Source organism: Phyllobates terribilis, unplaced genomic scaffold (assembly GCF_046119375.1).
Source record: "Phyllobates terribilis strain yellow unplaced genomic scaffold, ASM4611937v1 Scaffold_2__4_contigs__length_985480577, whole genome shotgun sequence".
NCBI classification, from domain to species: Eukaryota; Metazoa; Chordata; class Amphibia; order Anura; family Dendrobatidae; genus Phyllobates; species Phyllobates terribilis.
In genome coordinates, this window is record NW_027362762.1 from 256,248,843 (window position 1) to 256,268,549 (window position 19,707).

Sequence of the window (19,707 nt, forward strand, 5' to 3'; positions counted from 1 at the left end):
CTGACAACTAAACACAACAAGGTAGACAGACACTGGGGAATAATAACTTAGCATAAGCAGAGAGATCACACACATGTCATCTTAGCACCAGAGAGGAAGTGAACAGACTGCACTCCCTCCAAGCTTTCACAAGGAAACATGTGAATATCACCAGTGCCTCCCTATTGCAACCTGAAAGTATTTAAACACTGAGGCCAGGGTGTTAATTAGAAAGAGGTAGGTAGCCGCTAGGTCCTAGAGTGAGACAGATCTAAGAAGGTGTCTGTAATGCCAAACGAAGAGATCTCCGGCAAACAACTGCAGGGCAACTGTCTGTCACATCTGACACATTCTTGACACGAAGTTGCATCAATTTCAGTAGAGTAGTATAATTAGGACCGACACCTCTTCCACTACACCCAACCCAGCAGATGGAGAAACAACCAGGAGTGTTCATGTAACGATATAGCCTATAATATTAATCAGCCAGGTGGCTTGATTTGTTAAGCCAAGAGAAATACACTATTGTGTTCATATTGACTTGTTAATGTATGTCTATTTCTGTGGCTGGTCAAGAAGGACAAACTATTATGGGTATAAAACTGAATGTTGACTTCTATTTGTTTAGAAACAGTGATGTTTGTTATTATGCTAATTACATATTATACTAAGCTAGATAGATGTATATTTACAAGAGCCTCCCCCTATACTAACTATGTAAATAGATTAGCTCAAACAATGAGACCTGAGTCCTGCAAGTAATGCCCTCCCTAACCCTTTACCTGTGAATGTGTACTTGAAAGGACAACTGTAACTATTTTAAGGGACATGTGCCTCTGTAGCAGAGAGACTAAAGATAGAGATTGGAAAGAGACTTTACAAGAAGAATCAAAGATCAGACTCTCTCAAACCATCAGCTTGAAAGCATGGCTTTAACCAAAGAGACACAGATTTGTATTCTACATGATTCCGGCCTAAGGGTATATGGTCAGATTGGAAAGATACCGATCTGCTCCATTGACCATCAGAGAGCCCATGGATACATTTGGGAAAACCAGGTTAGGACAATGAAGTCATCTAGCCCCATGGATATGTTGTTTGGGGCTGCCAGGTGGGACACTCCGGTCGCCTGGAACCCATGGAGACATTTGGAGAAGCCAGATACGGACCAGCCAGTCTTCTGGCCCCAAAGAAACTCTCTGAGTGGCCATGGTGGGACCCTCGGATCTCCTGTCCTTGTACCTCGATAGACTTCTAGCTTCCTAAGCTTACTGCTAACTTCTCTCTGTGGGCGCCCACAGATAAGTGCAGCTGGCTGTCCCCTGAAAGTGTAGACCCCCTAACTTTCATAAAGATGAACAAGTCATGGATCTCCAAGGACTTTTGCACCCCAATCGCAGACTGTACAGACTAGGCAATATAGTTTTTAGTGTGCTGCATTTTTCTCGCATAATTGCAGTCTATGATATTTTTAGTGTGGCTTCTGTGCCTGCTGTTGCTGCTGCTGCAGATGTTAACATTTATTTTTGGAAATGTGAAGACTCATGGTTGGGTCTCCATCTGTTGGCTTGGCTGTAGTGGAAGAGGTGTCAGACCCCATTTTACTATTTCTACTCTGATGAAATTGATGCCAATTTGGTGGTATCTGCCCCTTTTTTTTTTAATTTGATGACTCCTGATTAGGTTTCTATCTGCTGGGTTGGCTGTAGTGAAAGAGGTGTCAGTCCCCATGATAATAGTTACACGCCAGTGAAATTAATTCTTTGGTGCAGATATTGTTCTCTACACAGGGGTACACATGATAAAATCGAAATTGGTTTTCTTACTATTGTGGTATATAAAGCAGGCTACATTTCATCTTTCAATTCTTTAGTGCTGATATTGTTCTCCATATAGGGGTACACATTAGTGATGAGCGAGAACTAAATGTGCTCATATTAGTGGTTCAGCAGTTTCTCAAAACTTACCCAGATCTGCCAGAGCTGCTTGTGAAAGCATGCCGCGTGTCCGCCCATTTCAGAAAGTTAGCTACAGCTTCCGTCACCCTGGCAGTGTTTCAGCAGCGTTTGCAGCTTCCAGCTCACCCACTGGTGTGTGATGTGACCACACGTTGGAAGTCAACATTGCAGATGTTAGGAAGGATTTGTGAGCAGCAGAGGGCACTTTTTGAGTACCAGCTTCAACACACCCATTGGAATTCAGGTCAGCCTCTACACATAAGAGCTGATGAGTGGTCATGGACATCTGACATTTGTGCTATCCTCCAAAACTTTGATGACTCCACCAAGATGGTGATCAGCGACGACGCCATAATTAGCGACACCATCCCGCTTCTCTGTCTACTAAAACGCTCGCTGCTCACAATTAAAGAGGAGGCATTGCAGGCAGACGAAGGAGCTACACAGGGTGATGCTACACAGCCCAGCCTCATCTCATCTCAATGCAGATTGGGTGATAATGAGGAGGAGGAGGATGAGGAGGAGGATAACATGGACAGTTGTCCTCTTGGTGAGGACAGGGAACTCTTGGAAGTCTTGATACCCCTCTTTCAGTCTGTGAGAAAGCTGTATGAGTTTCGCTTAATGATGACCTTCAGTGGTCTAAACCATGGCTTTGCTTATGCAGGTTATTTCTCAAAATGCATTGCAGATCAGGCCATTGCCCAAATCTGTAGTCATGAAATTCAAGATGTAAAGAAAGATCTTTGTGCATCAAAGCACCACCAAGAAGTGTGAGCTGACGTTGGACTGGCGGCCATTGCTTATGGAACAAGCTGCATTAGAGGACTTCCTGAGAGAAATGACAGCCAGAGTAGATACGGTTTCCCTCTATGCCAGTCCTTTCACCGACCTAAAGAATATGGCTGTGGTGAAATACAACTCTCACCGAGAAGCTGTGTCAGGCTGAAGAGGATTTGATTCTGAGGGCCTACCTTTCTCCCCCACTCAAGAGCCCCATAGCAGTTGCAAGGTTTGTACTATGATCTCTCCTGAAGGAGAAGCCAGGGCCCACCGAAGGATTCTCCTGTTCTCTGGTGGGCCTGTCCAAACCTGCAGCCCTGGCTAAGATAAGTTTGTGTAAAGGTTCCTGGACACTCTATGGCCGCTTTTTTACTCTGGAATGGCTCCAGAAGTCTATAAGACTTAATGTTAAACGCACGTCACTAGGTTCAGATAGGGAGAGACGAGTATCATTAATTCTTTGGAATCCTGGGGGGACTGTTACTCAGGGCGACCATAGGCTGCAGCTTCTCTCAGGCACATGATAGATCCAATTGCTGACCAGACACATCTGTCAAGAGTCTTTTTCAACAGTTTAACAGTGGAATTAAATCTGAAGCCCCACCAGTGCAATTTGGGGATATTACAGCAACAATCTTCATTACAGTACAGTCGGAGTTTCTTGAGCAACCGGCTCCAATAACAATACAGTAGTTTCTTCACAAGGCACTGTATTAGAGTCTCTTCAGGAGCATAATTGAGCACAGATTAGATCTCTTATCAGTACACTTCTATGCATACACAACCACAGGCTTTTCCTTCACAAGGACACAATAGTACACAGCATTCTTTATCCTAAATGGAGATGGAAGGGGGGAGGGTTTGATGAGGAACATAATCCCTGTGTCACAATTCCTTCCAGTCCTTATCTTCCTGCCTGATAATACTCTACACTGTTAATTCAGGGAGTTTATCTCATCTGTGTTTAGTTTCTCTCCTGATTAGAGATGAGCGTTGTTCTACTCGAACTGTTCGCCAATCTCAAATTCGAGCTGTTTTGGGCGGTGTTCGAGCCGTTCGGCAAACACAAACAATTTGAGAAAAATTCGGCTGTTAGAGGTTATGTTCGATAACTGTTCATGCACCAAAATCATAACTAGATTTTTTCTCAGTAATGATGAAAATTTATGTTAATACGCAGTTTGAGTGTACAGCGGGGTGGGGGGAGGGGCAGGGGATGGATCTCTGCAGGAACGATGAAGATCTCCATTTTTTTTTTCTCTTTCCCGCATTTACAGTGGGGAGGTGCAATCTGTCAGCCTATCAGCAGCGCACACACGGAGCGAAGTGCTTTTTTTCACACAAGCAAGGGCATGTGTCATTGGCAGTGTATGTCACATGTCCTTGCCCTAAAAGACCAAGCCATTTTCCCCGTCGCCACCATTTTCTCACTGCTGCAGCTGCGTGTTAGACGGCACCGCTGTTGCTGTGTGCGCTATACCTTGTTAATTTCAAGCCAATTTTCGCACAATTCTACAGATAGCTTGGGAGTAGGGAATAGTTGTGATTGCAGTCCTTTTAAGGACTAGGTTACAGCATTTCCTACGACTTTTATCAGGCAGGTCTGTGCTCTTAAATAGATAGATTGTGGGAGTAAAGACTAATTGTAATTGGAGTCCTTTTCAGGACTAGGTTACATCAGTTCCTATCAGTTTTTGCCAGGCAGGTCTGTGCCAGTGCTGTGCAAGTTTTTTTCACAGCATTTGGCTGAATCTAGCAAAGCTAATCCTTTTTGGCCTATTGCAGAGTGTGTTAGTCAGTGGAGTAGCCTATCTGTGTTGCAAGATATACCACCTGTGTATAGAATACCAATTTTTTTACTGCACCTAGTGAAGTAAAATCTTTTGGGCATAGCATCATTCTATTAGTCCATCTATACTGACCTCCATCAGGTTGCAAATTGAATCTAATTTTTTTCTGCATCTAGCTCTGAAAAAATATTGGGCTTCTAGCTGTGTGTGGGACTTGTTGTATTAGTCCATCTATACTGACCTCCATCAGGTTGCAAACTGAATATATTTTTTTCCGCATCTACCTCTGAAAAAATATTGGGCTTCTAGCTGTGTGTGGGACTTGTTCTATTAATCCATCTATACAGACCTCCATCAGGTTGAAAACTGAATATATTTTTTTCTGCATCTACCTCTGAAAAAATATTGGGCTTCTAGCTGTGTGTGGGACTTGTTCTATTAATCCATCTATACAGACCTCCATCAGGTTGCAAACTGAATATATTTTTTTCTGCATCTACCTCTGAAAAAATATTGGGCTTCTAGCTGTGTGTGGGACTTGTTGTATTAGTCCATCTATACTGACCTCAATCAGGTTGCAAACTGAATATATTTTTTTCTGCATCTACCTCTGAAAAAATATTGGGCTTCTAGCTGTGTGTGGGACTTGTTCTATTAATCCATCTATACAGACCTCCATCAGGTTGCAAACTGAATATATTTTTTTCTGCATCTACCTCTGAAAAAATATTGGGCTTCTAGCTGTGTGTGGGACTTGTTGTATTAGTCCATCTATACTGACCTCTATCAGGTTGCAAACTGAATATATTTTTTTCTGCATCTACCTCTGAAAAAATATTGGGCTTCTAGCTGTGTGTGGGACTTGTTCTATTAATCCATCTATACAGACCTCCATCAGGTTGCAAACTGAATATATTTTTTTCTGCATCTACCTCTGAAAAAATATGTGGCCTTCTAGCAGTGTGTGGGACTTTCTCTATTAGTCCATCTATACTGACCTCCATCAGGTTGCAAACTGAATATAATTTTTTTCTGCATCTAGCTCTGAAAAAATATTTGGCCTTCTAGCAGTGTGTGGGACTTTCTCTATTAGTCCATCTATACTGACCTCCATCAGGTTGCAAATTAAAAATACATTTTATCTGCATCTACAGTACCTCTGAAAAAATATTTGGGCTTCTAGCTGTGTGTGGGACTTGTTCTATTAGTCCATCTATACTGACCTCCATCAGGTTGCAAATTGAATATAATTTTTATCTGCATCTAGCTCTGAAAAAATATTTGGCCTTCTAGCAGTGTGTGGGACTTTCTCTATTAGTCCATCTATACTGACCTCCATCAGGTTGCAAATTGAATATAATTTTTATCTGCATCTAGCTCTGAAAAAATATTTGGCCTTCTAGCAGTGTGTGGGACTTTCTCTATTAGTCCATCTATACTCTCCTCCATCAGGTTGCAAATTAAAAATAATTTTTATCTGCATCTACAGTACCTCTGAAAAAATATTTGGGCTTCTAGCTGTGTGTGGGACTTGTTCTATTAGTCCATCTATACTGACCTCCATCAGGTTGCAAATTAAAAATAATTTTTATCTGCATCTAGCTCTGAAAAAATATTTGGCCTTCTAGCAGTGTGTGGGACTTTCTCTATTAGTCCATCTATACTGACCTCCATCAGGTTGCAAACTGAAAATATTTTTTTCTGCATCTACCTCTGAAAAAATATTGGGCTTCTAGCTGTGTGTGGGACTTGTTGTATTACTCCATCTATACTGACCTCCATCAGGTTGCAAATTAAAAATAATTTTTATCTGCATCTACAGTACCTCTGAAAAAATATTTGGGCTTCTAGCTGTGTGTGGGACTTGTTCTATTAGTCCATCTATACTGACCTCCATCAGGTTGCAAATTGAATATAATTTTTATCTGCATCTAGCTCTGAAAAAATATTTGGCCTTCTAGCAGTGTGTGGGACTTTCTCTATTAGTCCATCTATACTGACCTCCATCAGGTTGCAAATTAAAAATAATTTTTATCTGCATCTAGCTCTGAAAAAATATTTGGCCTTCTAGCAGTGTGTGGGACTTTCTCTATTAGTCCATCTATACTCTCCTCCATCAGGTTGCAAATTAAAAATAATTTTTATCTGCATCTACAGTACCTCTGAAAAAATATTTGGGCTTCTAGCTGTGTGTGGGACTTGTTCTATTAGTCCATCTATACTGACCTCCATCAGGTTGCAAATTAAAAATAATTTTTATCTGCATCTAGCTCTGAAAAAATATTTGGCCTTCTAGCAGTGTGTGGGACTTTCTCTATTAGTCCATCTATACTGACCTCCATCAGGTTGCAAATTAAAAATAATTTTTATCTGCATCTACCTCTGAAAAAATATTTGGGTTTCTAGCTGCGTGTGGGACTTTTTCTATTAATCCATCTATACAGACCTCCATCAGGTTGCAAACTGAATATAATTTTTTTCTGCATCTAGCTCTGAAAAAATATTTGGCCTTCTAGCAGTTTGTGGGACTTGTTCTATTAGTCCACCTATACTGACCTCCATCAGGTTGCAAATTCAAAATAATTTTTTGCCTGCATCTAGCTCTGAAAAAATATTTGGCCTTCTAGCAGTGTGTGGGACTTTCTCTATTAGTCCATCTATACTGACCTCCATCAGGTTGCAAACTGAATAAAAAATTTTTCTGCATCTACCTCTGAAAAAATATTTGGGCTTCTAGCTGTGTGTGGGACTTGTTCTATTAGTCCATCTATACTGACCTCCATCAGGTTGCAAATTGAATATAATTTTTTTCTGCATCTAACCCAGCCAATAGTTTTGGCCTAATACCACAGTTTGGCCACTCAGATCAGGTCGGTTCCCATCCATTGTTTTTTTGTGCAAACAACTCCAGAGTTGTGAATTAGTTAACCACCAAAATGAGTGGAAAAAGGCCTGCTGCTGGTGGAAAGGGGAATAGGCGTGATGGGAAGGGGAAAAAAGGTTGTGTCCGTGGGGTAGGTGTTAAAGCAACAGTAACATCTGCAGAAGAAAGACCATCTTCCAGCCAAACTAAAATGTCTACTTCTTTTAGCGGACAATGTGATAAGATCCCTTTCTTACGGCCATGCCAATCGCTACAAATTCCAGATGAGGCACAAAAACAGCAGGTGCTTCAACGGATATCAAGTGCTCCTTTAAGTGGGCACTCCTCCACATCAACTTCAACATCACAAATACTCCAGTCCTCAAAGGTTTCTCCCCAATCGCACTTGCTTCCTCACAGCTCCCAAATCTCCAGCTGCCTGTCTGAGTATGAGGTAGAACAGATGGTTGAGTCTGCAGAGCTGTTTACTCATACTATAGCCTGGGAATCAGAGGTCGACTCCAGCGCTTCTGTGAATCCAGACGAGGAAATGATCTGCACTGATGCCCAGAATCTTTATGAGTCGGATCCAGGACCAGACGCAGAAGGTTCTGACCATAATGTAGACCCTCATTCCCAAACTGTAACTCCTGTTGGTGGAGACAATGAGGAAGACGATGATAAGACTCAAATACCTGATTGGAGCGACAACTTTAGTTTTTTGTCAGGGCAGGAACAGGTTGGCTCTGAGGACGACGGGTGTGATAACGCACAGGGTGATGATGATGAGGTTGGAGATCCCACTTACTGTCAACCCACAGTCAGCCAAGAGATGAGGTCAGCAGAGGAGGTGGAGGAAGATGCTAGTGACGACGAGGTCAGGTTGCGCCTTCCTGGACAGAGACGTAGTACTGGAAGCACATCAACAACTGCATCCTCAAACACAACTCTGCCTCTCACCACAAGTCGTGGTGGCTCTTCAGGTCGCATGGGTACTAAGCCTTGCATAGCCTGGGCATTTTTTCAGATCGATAAAGATGACCCAACTCGTGTTATCTGTAACATTTGTCAGCAAAAGCTAAATAGAGGCCAAAAAATACATAGTTTGAGTACTTCATGCATGAACCGGCACATGGACATGAAGCATAAGTTGCAGTGGGAAGCTCAGTGTGCTACAATGCGGCCTAGCCGGCCGGGCCAACCACCGTCTGCCATATCTTGTGCATCCGCGGCCTCTTCATCCTCTGTGACTGGGGGGACAGCAGTCACACCTGTTTTGGGGCGCAGACCTGCCACCTCTTTACCCGCAACAGCCAGCGTGATTGGCAGGTCATCATTTTCTTTGGAGGTGGTAACACCAGCTGGTGTTGAGCGCTGTCCGACATCGATAGCACCACCTTTGGATCAAGGCAACCTAACATGTCCGCCTGCATCTTCCTCACAGACCGGCAGTTTGCCGAGGACACCCTTATCAACCCCGTCTAAGCACAATAGCCAGCCCTCGGTCCCTCAGATGTGGACAAGTAAAAGACCATTTCCTCCTAGCCATGAGAAAGCTAAGACTTTGAATTTCACCATCTGCAAGCTGTTGGCTACAGAAATGCTGCCTTTCCGCCTGGTGGACACAGAGGATTTTCGAGACCTTATGTCCGTCGCAGTGCCCCAGTACCAGATGCCCAGTCGGCACTACTTCTCAAAGAAAGGTGTGCCTGCGCTCCACCAGCATGTCGCACACAACATCACCGCTTCTTTGAGAAACTCTGTGTGTGACAGGGTGCATTTCACCACAGACACTTGGACGAGTAGGCATGGACAGGGGCGTTACATGTCGCTGACTGGGCACTGGGTAACTATGGTGACAGCAGGACAAGGGGCTGCTGTCCAAGTCTTGCCGTCCCCACGAGTTGTGCGTCAATCCTCTTTATGTCAAAGTTCCTCCACTGCTTCTGCCTCCTCAACCTCCTCTCGGTCTTCCACCTGCACCCAAAGCCTGTCTGGTCACAAGCTTTCTAACCGCGCAGAAGGGATCCTGCACACCTCCTTACTATGCTGGCAGTAGGGCTCAACGTCATCAGGCGGTTTTTACATTGAAATGTCTGGGAAATGTGAGTCACACAGCTGAGGAGTTGTGGTCAGCTCTGGAGAACCAATTTCATGAATGGTTGTCTACACTGGACCTGAAACCAGGGAAGGCCGTGTGCGACAATGCTGCAAACCTGGGTGCGGCCCTTCACCGGGGCAATGTCACACACGTGCCTTGTATGGCTCACGTGTTGAACCTGGTTGTCCAGCAATTTTTAGCCCACTATCCCAGACTAGATGGCCTTCTGCAGAGGGCACGGTCGCTGTGTGCTCACTTCCGCCGTTCGCATCCCGCAGCTCAGCGACTTACATCTCTACAGAAGTCGTTGGGCCTGCCACTTCACCGGCTAAAATGCGATGTGCCTACCCGGTGGAATTCAACTCTGCACATGTTGCAGCGACTGTGGCAGCACCGACAAGCCCTGGTGCAATACGTTCTGACGTATAGCCTGGGCCAACGAGATCCAGAGGTGGGGCAAATCACGCTGGAGGAGTGGTCTCAGATCAGGGACCTATGCACCCTTCTGCACAGTTTTGAAATGGCAACGAAGATGTTTAGTGCTGACGATGCCATTATCAGCATGACTATTCCGGTGATTTACATGCTGGAGCACATGTTAAACAGAATTCGGAGTCAGGTGGTGGCACAAGAGGAGGTGGAGGAAGTAGAGGAGGAGGAGTTGTATGCGGAAGGGCTAACATCTGCAAGGTCCAGACGGTCAGCAGCATCAAAGCGGCAGGCATGTGAGGGTGGGGGAGATGGTTTTACCAGGGCGCATGGTAGCAGCCAAACTAGTGAGGAAGGTGCAGGAGCCCAGGAAGAAGTGGAGGACGAACTGATGGAAGACTCATCAGATGAGGGAGACCTTGATCACATTTCTGTTGTGCGAGGTTGGGGGGAGAGGACAGAGGAAAGAAGCATGATTGTTACCTCGCCACCAACACAACAGGGACTTGGTGCTCCTGGATGCGCAACACACATGAGTGCCTTCTTGCTGCACTACCTGCAACATGACCCTCGAATTGTGAGAATTAGAAATAATCCTGACTACTGGGTTGCCACACTGTTAGATCCCCGGTACAAAAGTAAATTTGCAGAAATTATTCCTGCCATAGAAAGGGATGCACGCATGCAGGAGTATCAGCAGAGACTGTTGCAGAATCTTACATGTGCTTTTCCACAAAATACCAGTGGTGCACGTAGTGAATCTCACAGTTCCAACTTGCCAACCGTGGGACCGTCAAGTGTTCAGCACTCAAACCGTAACAGAACCACAGTATCTGCTGGTAACATCAATTTTGCGGAATCATTTCACCACTTTTTTAGCCCATCTTTGCAAGGCCACAGGAGACAAGAAGTCTGACACATAGTCAACGCCTAGAGACGATGGTACAGGAGTATCTCCAAGTAAACATTGAAGCCATGACTGTGTCACTGGACCCTTGCTCTTTTTGGGCTTCCAATCTGGATAAATGGCCGGAGCTAGCCACTTACGCCTTGGAGATCTTGTCATGCCCCGCAGCCAGCGTTCTGTCTGAACGTGTGTTCAGCGCTGCTGGTGGTGTGCTGACAGATAAGCGCACGCGGCTCTCCACTGATAATGTAGACAGACTCACGTTCATAAAGATGAACAAATCATGGATCCGAAATGACTTTTCTACCCCTGTGTCATCCTGGGGAGAGTAAAAGCTTGATGATTGGTTAAAATCACCCTACCAACCGTTTTAAGCTTTCAAATTACTAATCATGTTTATCTGTATCTTGGCTGGAAAATAATTTGGGCTTTGTAGCAGTGTGCAGCACTGATTCTATTAGGCCATCTATAATAAGCTCCACCAGATTTAAAATTACTAATCATGTTTATCTGTATCTTGACTGGAAAATAATTTGGGCTTTGTAGCAGTGTGCAGCACTGATCCTATTAGGCCACCTATACTAAAGCTTCACCAGATTTAAAATTAATAATAATTTTTAGCTGCATCTAGCCCGGAAAATAATTTTGGGGCTCCGAGATGCGCAAGACACATATGTGCCTTCTTGCTGCACTACCTGCAGCATGACCCTCATATTGTCAGAATTCGAAGTAATCATGACTACTGGGTTGCCACACTCTTAGATCCCCCAAACTTTTCGATCAACCTTTTCATTTTAATAAAGACCAAAAAAATGGTCATTTTTGAAATTATAAGCATTAGCAGGTTGTTAGAAACTGAAATCAAACAGTTTTCAACTAAAAACTTTATTCTAGGTGATGTTACATTTTCACATAGGACCCCTTGTTCGAAAGGAGCTTCTGAACTCTCTCGTCCATTGAATTTGTCAGGTTTTGGATGGTTTCTGCTTCAATTGTTTTGCATGAGGACAGAATACCCTCCCAGAGCTGTTGCTTAGATGTGAACTGCCTCCCGCCATCATAGACACTCCTTTTAATGATGCTCCAAAGGTTCTGAATGGGGTAGAGGTCAGGGGAGCATGGGGGTCACACCATAAGTTTGTCCCCTTTTATGCCCATATCAGCCAGAGATGCAGATGTTTTATGTGCAGCATGAGATGGTGCATTATCATGCAAAAAAATGTTCTTGCTGTGAAATACACGGTTCTTCTTCTTGAACCATGGTAGGAAGTGCTGTTTGAGAAAATCCACATACATTATGGAGTTCATCTTTAGCGCCTTCAGGGATCCTAAAGGGGCCGACAATCTCTCTCCCCATGATTCCAGCCCAAAACATTACTCCACCTCCTCCTTGTTGGCGCTGTAGCCGTGTTTGCGTGGGGTGTCCATCAACCTGCCATCCTCCACTCCATCCATCTGGACCATCGAGCGCTGCACGGCACTCATCCATGAACAAAACAGTTTTGAAATCAGTCTTCATGTAATGTTTGGCCCACTGGAGCCCTTTCTGCTTGTGTGAAGTGGATAGAGGAGGTCGACAGGATGGCGTATGCACAGCTGCAAACCTCTGAAGGACCCTGCATCTTGTTGTTCGGGGGACGTTGGAGGCACCAGCAGCTTCAAAAACTTGTCTGCTGCTATGACAAGGCTTTTTTGCCGCTGCTCTTTCAACCTGACGTAATTGCCGGTAGGAAAGAGTCCTCAATTTGCCCTTATCAGCACGCATACGTGTGTACTGTGAATCAGCTACATACTTCTTGATTGCCAAGACACTTCATCCTGATTATCGCACAATGTTGATTGTAGTCATGCCTTGACCTAAACACTCCACAATTTGTTGCTTCTCAGCAGCCGACACATCCTTTTTCTTTCCCATTTTGGCAGAAAATGTAGGCTGCTTAATAATGTGAGACAACCTTCTTAATAGTCTTGCCTTTCATTGGACACACCTGCCAAACTAATTAGCACAGGTGTCTGCAATTGCTTACAGTGATATAAAGAGCCCTGACACACATCACCATCAATGAGTTTAACTGACAAACAAACAAATTCTTCCCTTATCACTCCTAAACACTTTTTGCATAATAATTTGGAACACAGTGTACATGTGCTTTTCCACAAAACACCAGTGGTTCACGTAGTGAATCTTACAGTTCTAACTTGCCAACCGTGGTCTGTATGGAGTTGTTCAATAAAGGGCCCAAAATTAAGATAACATAGATGGGAGAGGTCTCTATGAATAGGAATTCCTAAGTATTTGATACCCTGTGAGGGCCAGGCAAAGGGAAAGTTGGACTGGATGGAATCCTATATGGATTTGGGGAGGGAGACATCGAGGGCCTCAGACTTCGCTGCATTGATTTTAAAATTTGACATTGTAACAAAGTGATCTATTTCAGCCATAACAGCATGGATGGATATATGTGATTGAGTGATATATACTAGGACATCATCAGCAAATAGAGAGCACTTGTACTCGGTGCCTCCCACCTCAATCCACCTAATATTGGGGTTATGGCGAATTGATGAGAGCAGGTGCTCCGTCACTAGGATGTATAAGAGAGGGGACAGAGAACATCCCTGCCTTGTCCCATTGGTGATTGTGAAAGGTGATGAAAATGTTCTGACGCGCCCCCTGGGCCTTCGGACACCCGGAGCCGGACCCTTTTTGGTGGATGCTGGTGGTTGTAGTCTCCGTGGCGGCGACCCGGTTCCGTGGCTCAGGGCGGTCAAACCAGTGGCGGAACTATTTATGTGGTTTTGATGTTTAAATGTCCGACTACGCCACCCGTGGATTGCGGTCAGAGTGAACCGCCGCTCCAGGGCAGACCGCTGAGGCTGGTGTTGAGGGTGCAGCAGAGCGTAGCATAACTCCCCACGAGAGGAGTATAGCCTCAGGGCAGTGTATGCGGAGGATGGGGGTGATGGTGCAGGGCAGCAGCAGTAACGACACGGAGGCAGTGATGCAGTCCAGGGCCTTTACTCACAGTTCTTATTATCCAGACCACGTCTGCAGGTAACGGCTGCCCACGTCGTACTGTGCTCACCAGGTGAGGGGCTCAGACAACTCCCAGATAACTTTGGAGCGCTTCACAGGACCCCCTTTGTGTGTCCTTTGTCTGGCCTTTCTTACCAACCCTTCAGTCCGGCTGCCTCGGGCCTCCTCTTGGTAAACTTGGCGCCAGTTTCCCTGACCCTATGTGGTGCCTTCCTAGCGGGTGTAGCGAGGGGCTGCGCCACATAAAATGTCACAGCCTCCTGTTTCTAGCTGAGGGTCGTTTCCTGCCTCCACTAGTTTCGGGGACCGGTCTCCCCCTTTGGCCTGACCCCTCCACGCAGGTGGATTCGGGCGTGCGGTGGCGACCGTCCGCACCCCTGGGATCCCTTCGTTCCTCGTTCCTGGAGCCTTCTCCGCTCCTCTTCCTTCCTTCTCCCTCTTCCAGGCCTGGGCCTCTGTTACTAGGCCCGCCTCCGGAGCAGAGCTCATGCAGAGCCCCTGCTCCCTGCCACTTCTGCTCAGACTTCTCTGCACTGAACTAAGATGGTGCCCACCTTTTATACTCCCTTCTCAATGCACCCAGGAACTGCTTCCTCCCTGCTCCTGCACTACAGGGTTCCCCTTCCTCAGTGTTCCCTCCCCCCACTCCAGCCAGGGACAGGGACTGTCGTGCCCATCTCAGGGGCATATTGGTCGCCCTGCCCCACGGCAATGTGGTGTAATGCATGCAGGTGTCGGGTCCTGATCCACACTACATCCTTACCTGAGAGTGAGATATCACACCTCTGGGTGAGGTGCAATACCTCTGTAGCAACCGAGCCCTCAGGGTGCTACAGTTCCATTTATCTTCAGCCTAGGTGACGTATTGCGATACAGGGCCGTGATTTTGGCTATAAAAGGGTTCCCTAGACCCCTACCCCAAGCTTTTTAAGAGAATCATATATGGCGTGCCAGGAGACTCTATGGAATGCTTTCTCAGCATCCAACGAGAGTATCTAATTACAAATTTTTAACTGCATCTAGCCCAGGAAATACTTTGTGCCTAGTAGCAGTGTCTGCTAGTCAGCGGATTATCCCGGCTGTTAAGCAAGCTACACCACCTGTAGTTTGGACACTTAATTTTTTCAAAGGATATGCTTCGGGACCACGGGATACTCAGTGAAGAGCATCAGGAGGCACCCCAAGGCATAGGGGCTGGGACTGGCAGTAGGATGCCTTGCGGTGGACAGCCGAGCTCGATCCTTCTAAAAGCTTTTTAACTGCAGCAGCTTTAGTGGACTCTACTGGAGCTGGAATTACGCGGCTGCTGGCATGAGACTTGCCCTCCAATAGATCCTTGTAAATGGATTTAAAGTGTATTCATTCAAATTAGAGAGACAATTTAAATTAAAAAGCTTAGAGCTGCCTCCACCACAGGGGGGCTCGCTCGACCCACCAGCGGACAGGCACCAGTATTGGGAGAGGGGGGCTGGCCGTCAGGGTTCACCGCGGCTCTGGCACAAACCCGGCGACGCGGAGGTGGCACGGGCAGGAGTGGACTGAACGTGTCGGCTTCTCACTTTTTGGATTTTAGAAGGGCATGACATGCCTATATCTGTGTCTCCCCCTCCTTTTGCTCCTCCACCTCTTTTCTTTTCGCATGACTATATGTACTTGTCACTTTTCCATGTGTTAGTTGTGTCTTCTGAGCAGTTTGTCAGCTTTTGGACACCTTTGAAGGTGTTTTCTATGTGTTTCTATGTGTTTTTGCTTGCCTGCCATTGATTTTAACGGTGTTCGAAGGTGTTCGACGAACAGTTCGACGAACAGTTCGGCGAACACAAGGGTGTTCGACGAACCGAACCGAACTCGAACACTACGGGGGTGGCTCAACACTACTCCTGATCTGAATCATGTTCATTTGCCTTTTGTCAGATTCAGATAACACACCACCTTTCTCTTTGGCTTCAGCCAGACTACAAAAACAAGTTCCCCACAATCCCCCTGGGGCTCTGCTAAAACACTCCCTGACTGCTGTGACTGTGTTAATTCCTCTTATTGCTGGATGCTTCTGAAGCACAACCTGTGCTTGTGTTATTTGTAACAGTTGCTGGATTCTTTTGAAGCAACAGCACTACTTCTGTATGTCACATTAAGATCTGCAATCTCGCATCTTGGCAAAGCCCAATTCTTTTCTCTCTCTGATATCTAATAAACAGGTCATGCTGGAGAAACTTGAACCTACTGCCACTCAGTGTAATCTGCTCTTTTGTGAGAAACTAATGTTTGGGCAGCCAGTCTACCAAATAAAATTACCGAGATGGAAATTGTGGATGGCTTTGCTTCTGGCACTGGGTGCTAATACCAAACCATGGCATGCCATAATTCACTGGATATTCCTAGTTGATTGGAGACAATCTCATTCCCACAGAAAAGTAATAGATAGTGTTGAGGGAGCATGCTCGACACTGCTCGGTACTCGCCCGAGCATCTCGCTACTCGGGATGTTCGGCAAGCACCGAACATTTCCGGGTTACTCGGGTGGGAGCTCGGGTCTCCGCCCTGCATGTTTGGCGCTCTTTACAGAGGCAATGAACATGCAGGGATTGCCAGCCAGTCACTGTAATGCCGCAGCCATGGTGTTTGTGGGCATTACAGTGATTGACTGGCCGCACAGCGTCACCTCGAGTATTTAAAACTGGGCACCGCCATCTTGGACACAGTCACCTGGGATCAGACAGTGTAGGGAGAGTGCTGCTGAGTTAGGGAGAGATATATAGTGTGAAATAAGTAGTGTAGGGTATCTAAAGCCTGCCAAATCAAACAAACAGTCCTTCTCAGGACTAATATTCATCCCAGAACTCAGGCAGGCAGGCAGGCTGTATAGGAGACGCAGTGGTTATACCAACAAACAGTGCATTACAGTCCTGTGTGCTCCTGCTGGTCAATTTGCTAGAATTATCCCCCGGTCTCAGGGGCCAGGAAAAATCCTTTTTTTTCATCTAAATCCTGTATTTTTTTACAGACTGTACAAATACGCGTCTTATTAACCGTTTGGTATTTTTTCCCAACCCCCCAAAAAATTGAGTGTGTCTGTGACTGTTCAGACACCAATATTTCTGTTTAAAAGATTCTGGTGTAGGCCAGATAACTTGAACTTTGTTTTTGCAGTTCCACGGTTCAAATCTTTTTATTATCCAGCTTTTGGCATTTTTTCCGCAAAAAAAAAACACTAATAGTGTATCGCTGACTGTTCAGACACAAATATATCTGTTTAAAAGATTCTGGTGTAGGCCAGATAACTAGAACTTTGGTTTTGAAGTTTCACGGTTCAAATCTCAGTATTATCCAGGTTTTGGCCTTTTTTCCGTAAAAAAAAACAGTAATAGTGTCTCGCTGACTGTTTAGACACAAATATATCTGTTTAAAAGATTCTGGTGTAGGCCAGATAACTCGAACTTTGGTTTTGTAGTTCCACGGTTCAAATCTCAGTATTATCCAGCTTTTGGCCTTTTTTTCCGTAAAAAAAAACAGTAATAGTGTCTTGCTGACTGTTCAGACACAAATATATCTGTTTAAAAGATTCTGGTGTAGGCCACATAACTAGAACTTTGGTTTTGCAGTTCCACGGTTCAAATCTCAGTTTTATCCAGCTTTTGGCCTTTTGTCCATTAAAAAAAAACAGTAATAGTATTTCGCTGACTGTTCAGACACAACTATATCTGTTTAAAAGATTCTGGTGTAGGCCAGATAACTAGAATTTTGGTTTTCAAGTTCCAAGGTTCAAATCTCAGTATTATCCAGCTTTTGGCCTTTTTTCCATAAAAAAAAAACAGTAATAGTGTTTCGCTGACTGTTCAGACACAACTATATCTGTTTAAAAGATTCTGGTGTAGGCCACATAACTAGAACTTTGGTTTTGCAGTTCCATGGTTCAAATCTCAGTATTATCCAGCTTTTGGCCTTTTTTCTGTAAAAAAAACAGTAATAGTGTCTCGCTGACTGCTCAGACACAAATATATCTGTTTAAAATATTCTGGTGTAGGCCAGTTAACTGGAACTGTGGTTTTGCAGTTCCACGGTTCAAATCTCAGCATTATCAACCTTTTGCCTTTTTTGCATAAAAAAAAAATTGAGTGTCTCGCTCAGTGTTCAGACACAAATATATCTGTTTAAAAGATTCTGGTGTAGGCCAGAGAAATAGAACTGTGGTTTTCCTCTTCCACGGTTTTAATCTCCTTTTTATTACCCTTTTTCCATTGATAGTGTGAGTGTAAGCTATTTTACTTCATTTACAATGGGCAAGGCGCGTGGCAAGGGACGTGGAACTAGACGTTCTGGTGATGGTGCATGTATAGGACTGGGCCATGGCCAAGGAGAAAATATGCCACAACCAACAGCCACATCTTCTCGCTCCGACTTCTTGACCGAATTACTAGGGAAGCACACTACAACACCAGTATTGCGAACTGATCAGTGTGAACAAGTTATTAATTGGATAGCAGATAATACTTCCAGTTACCTGGGCACAACCACCTCCGGGCTGTCTTCCACATGGTCAAGTCTTAGTAGCTATGAGTCTTGACCGCATACTCCTCACCCTGATGCTCCTTCCTCCCACCATGCTGAGTGTCGTCAGACAGCAACTGATCCCACAGTTGTACACTCTGAAGAATTGTTCACTGGTCCATTTCCATATTTGTGCCCCTCGCCTGCTCTGCTTGAAGTGGCGGAAGAGGAGATCCCATGTAGCGATGCCCAAATATTTGAACAGCCACGGCCAGAGGAAGTCGACGCTGGCAATTTGTCACAAGAGGTGGACGATATCGAGACACAATTGCCAGGAAGTGAGGAGGAGGATCGTGGTGCGCAAGTGGAAGAGGAGGAGGTGGTGGATGATCTAGTTACTGACCCAACGTGACAGGAGGACACGCAGTGCGAGGCCAGCAGAACACAGGGGGAGGGAGGCAGAATACCCCAACAGGCAGGAAGAAGCAGTGTAGTGGCCTCACACAGAAGGCGGGCAACATTTCCCAGTAACACCAACACGAGGGACGTTGCTAGTACAACCGGTAGGTCTTCCAGAGTCTGGAATTCTTTAAAGACTCGGCTGATAACCCCAAAAAGGCCATTTGTACCACCTGCCATGCCAGCATCAGCAGGGGTGACAAAACTACCAGCCTCACCACCACCAGCATGATCAGGCACATGACAGCAAAGCACCCAACTTTGTGGGGTGAACCCCATGGTCCACGACCAGTGTCAGCGGGTGTCACCACTGCTTCTTCCGCTGTTGTGCGTGTAAGAGAACCCCCTGTTGTGCATGCAAGGCAATCCCCTGTCCATACTGCATGCAAAGATGCCCCCTCCTCTCAGTCTTCTCTTGTTTTGGCAGTTTCTCAAGAAACAGCATCAACGTCCACGTCCACGTCCCACCGCAGAGTTCAATTGTCCATATCCCAGAGCTTTGAACGAAAGCGCAAATTTGCATCCAACGCCCCACAGGCCACAGTCCTAAATTCGCACATTTCACGACTGCTTGCATTGGAAATGATCACTTTTTGCCTGGTGGAGACGGAATCCTTCCGCAACCTTATGGCGGTGGCCATCCATCGGTCCTCGGTCCCCAGCTAACATTATTTTCCCCGGTGTGCCATCCCCGCACTACACAAGCACGTGTCCCAAAACATCTGCCGTGCCCTCAACAACGCAGTTACTGGGAGAGTCCACCTGACAACGGACACGTGAACAAGTGCTTGTGGCCAGGGATGGTACATCTCCCTGAAGGCACACTGGGTAAACATAGTGGAAGCCGGGACCCAGTCGGACCTTGGGACGGAACACATCCTCCCCACACCGAGGATTGCGGGCCCTATGTCAG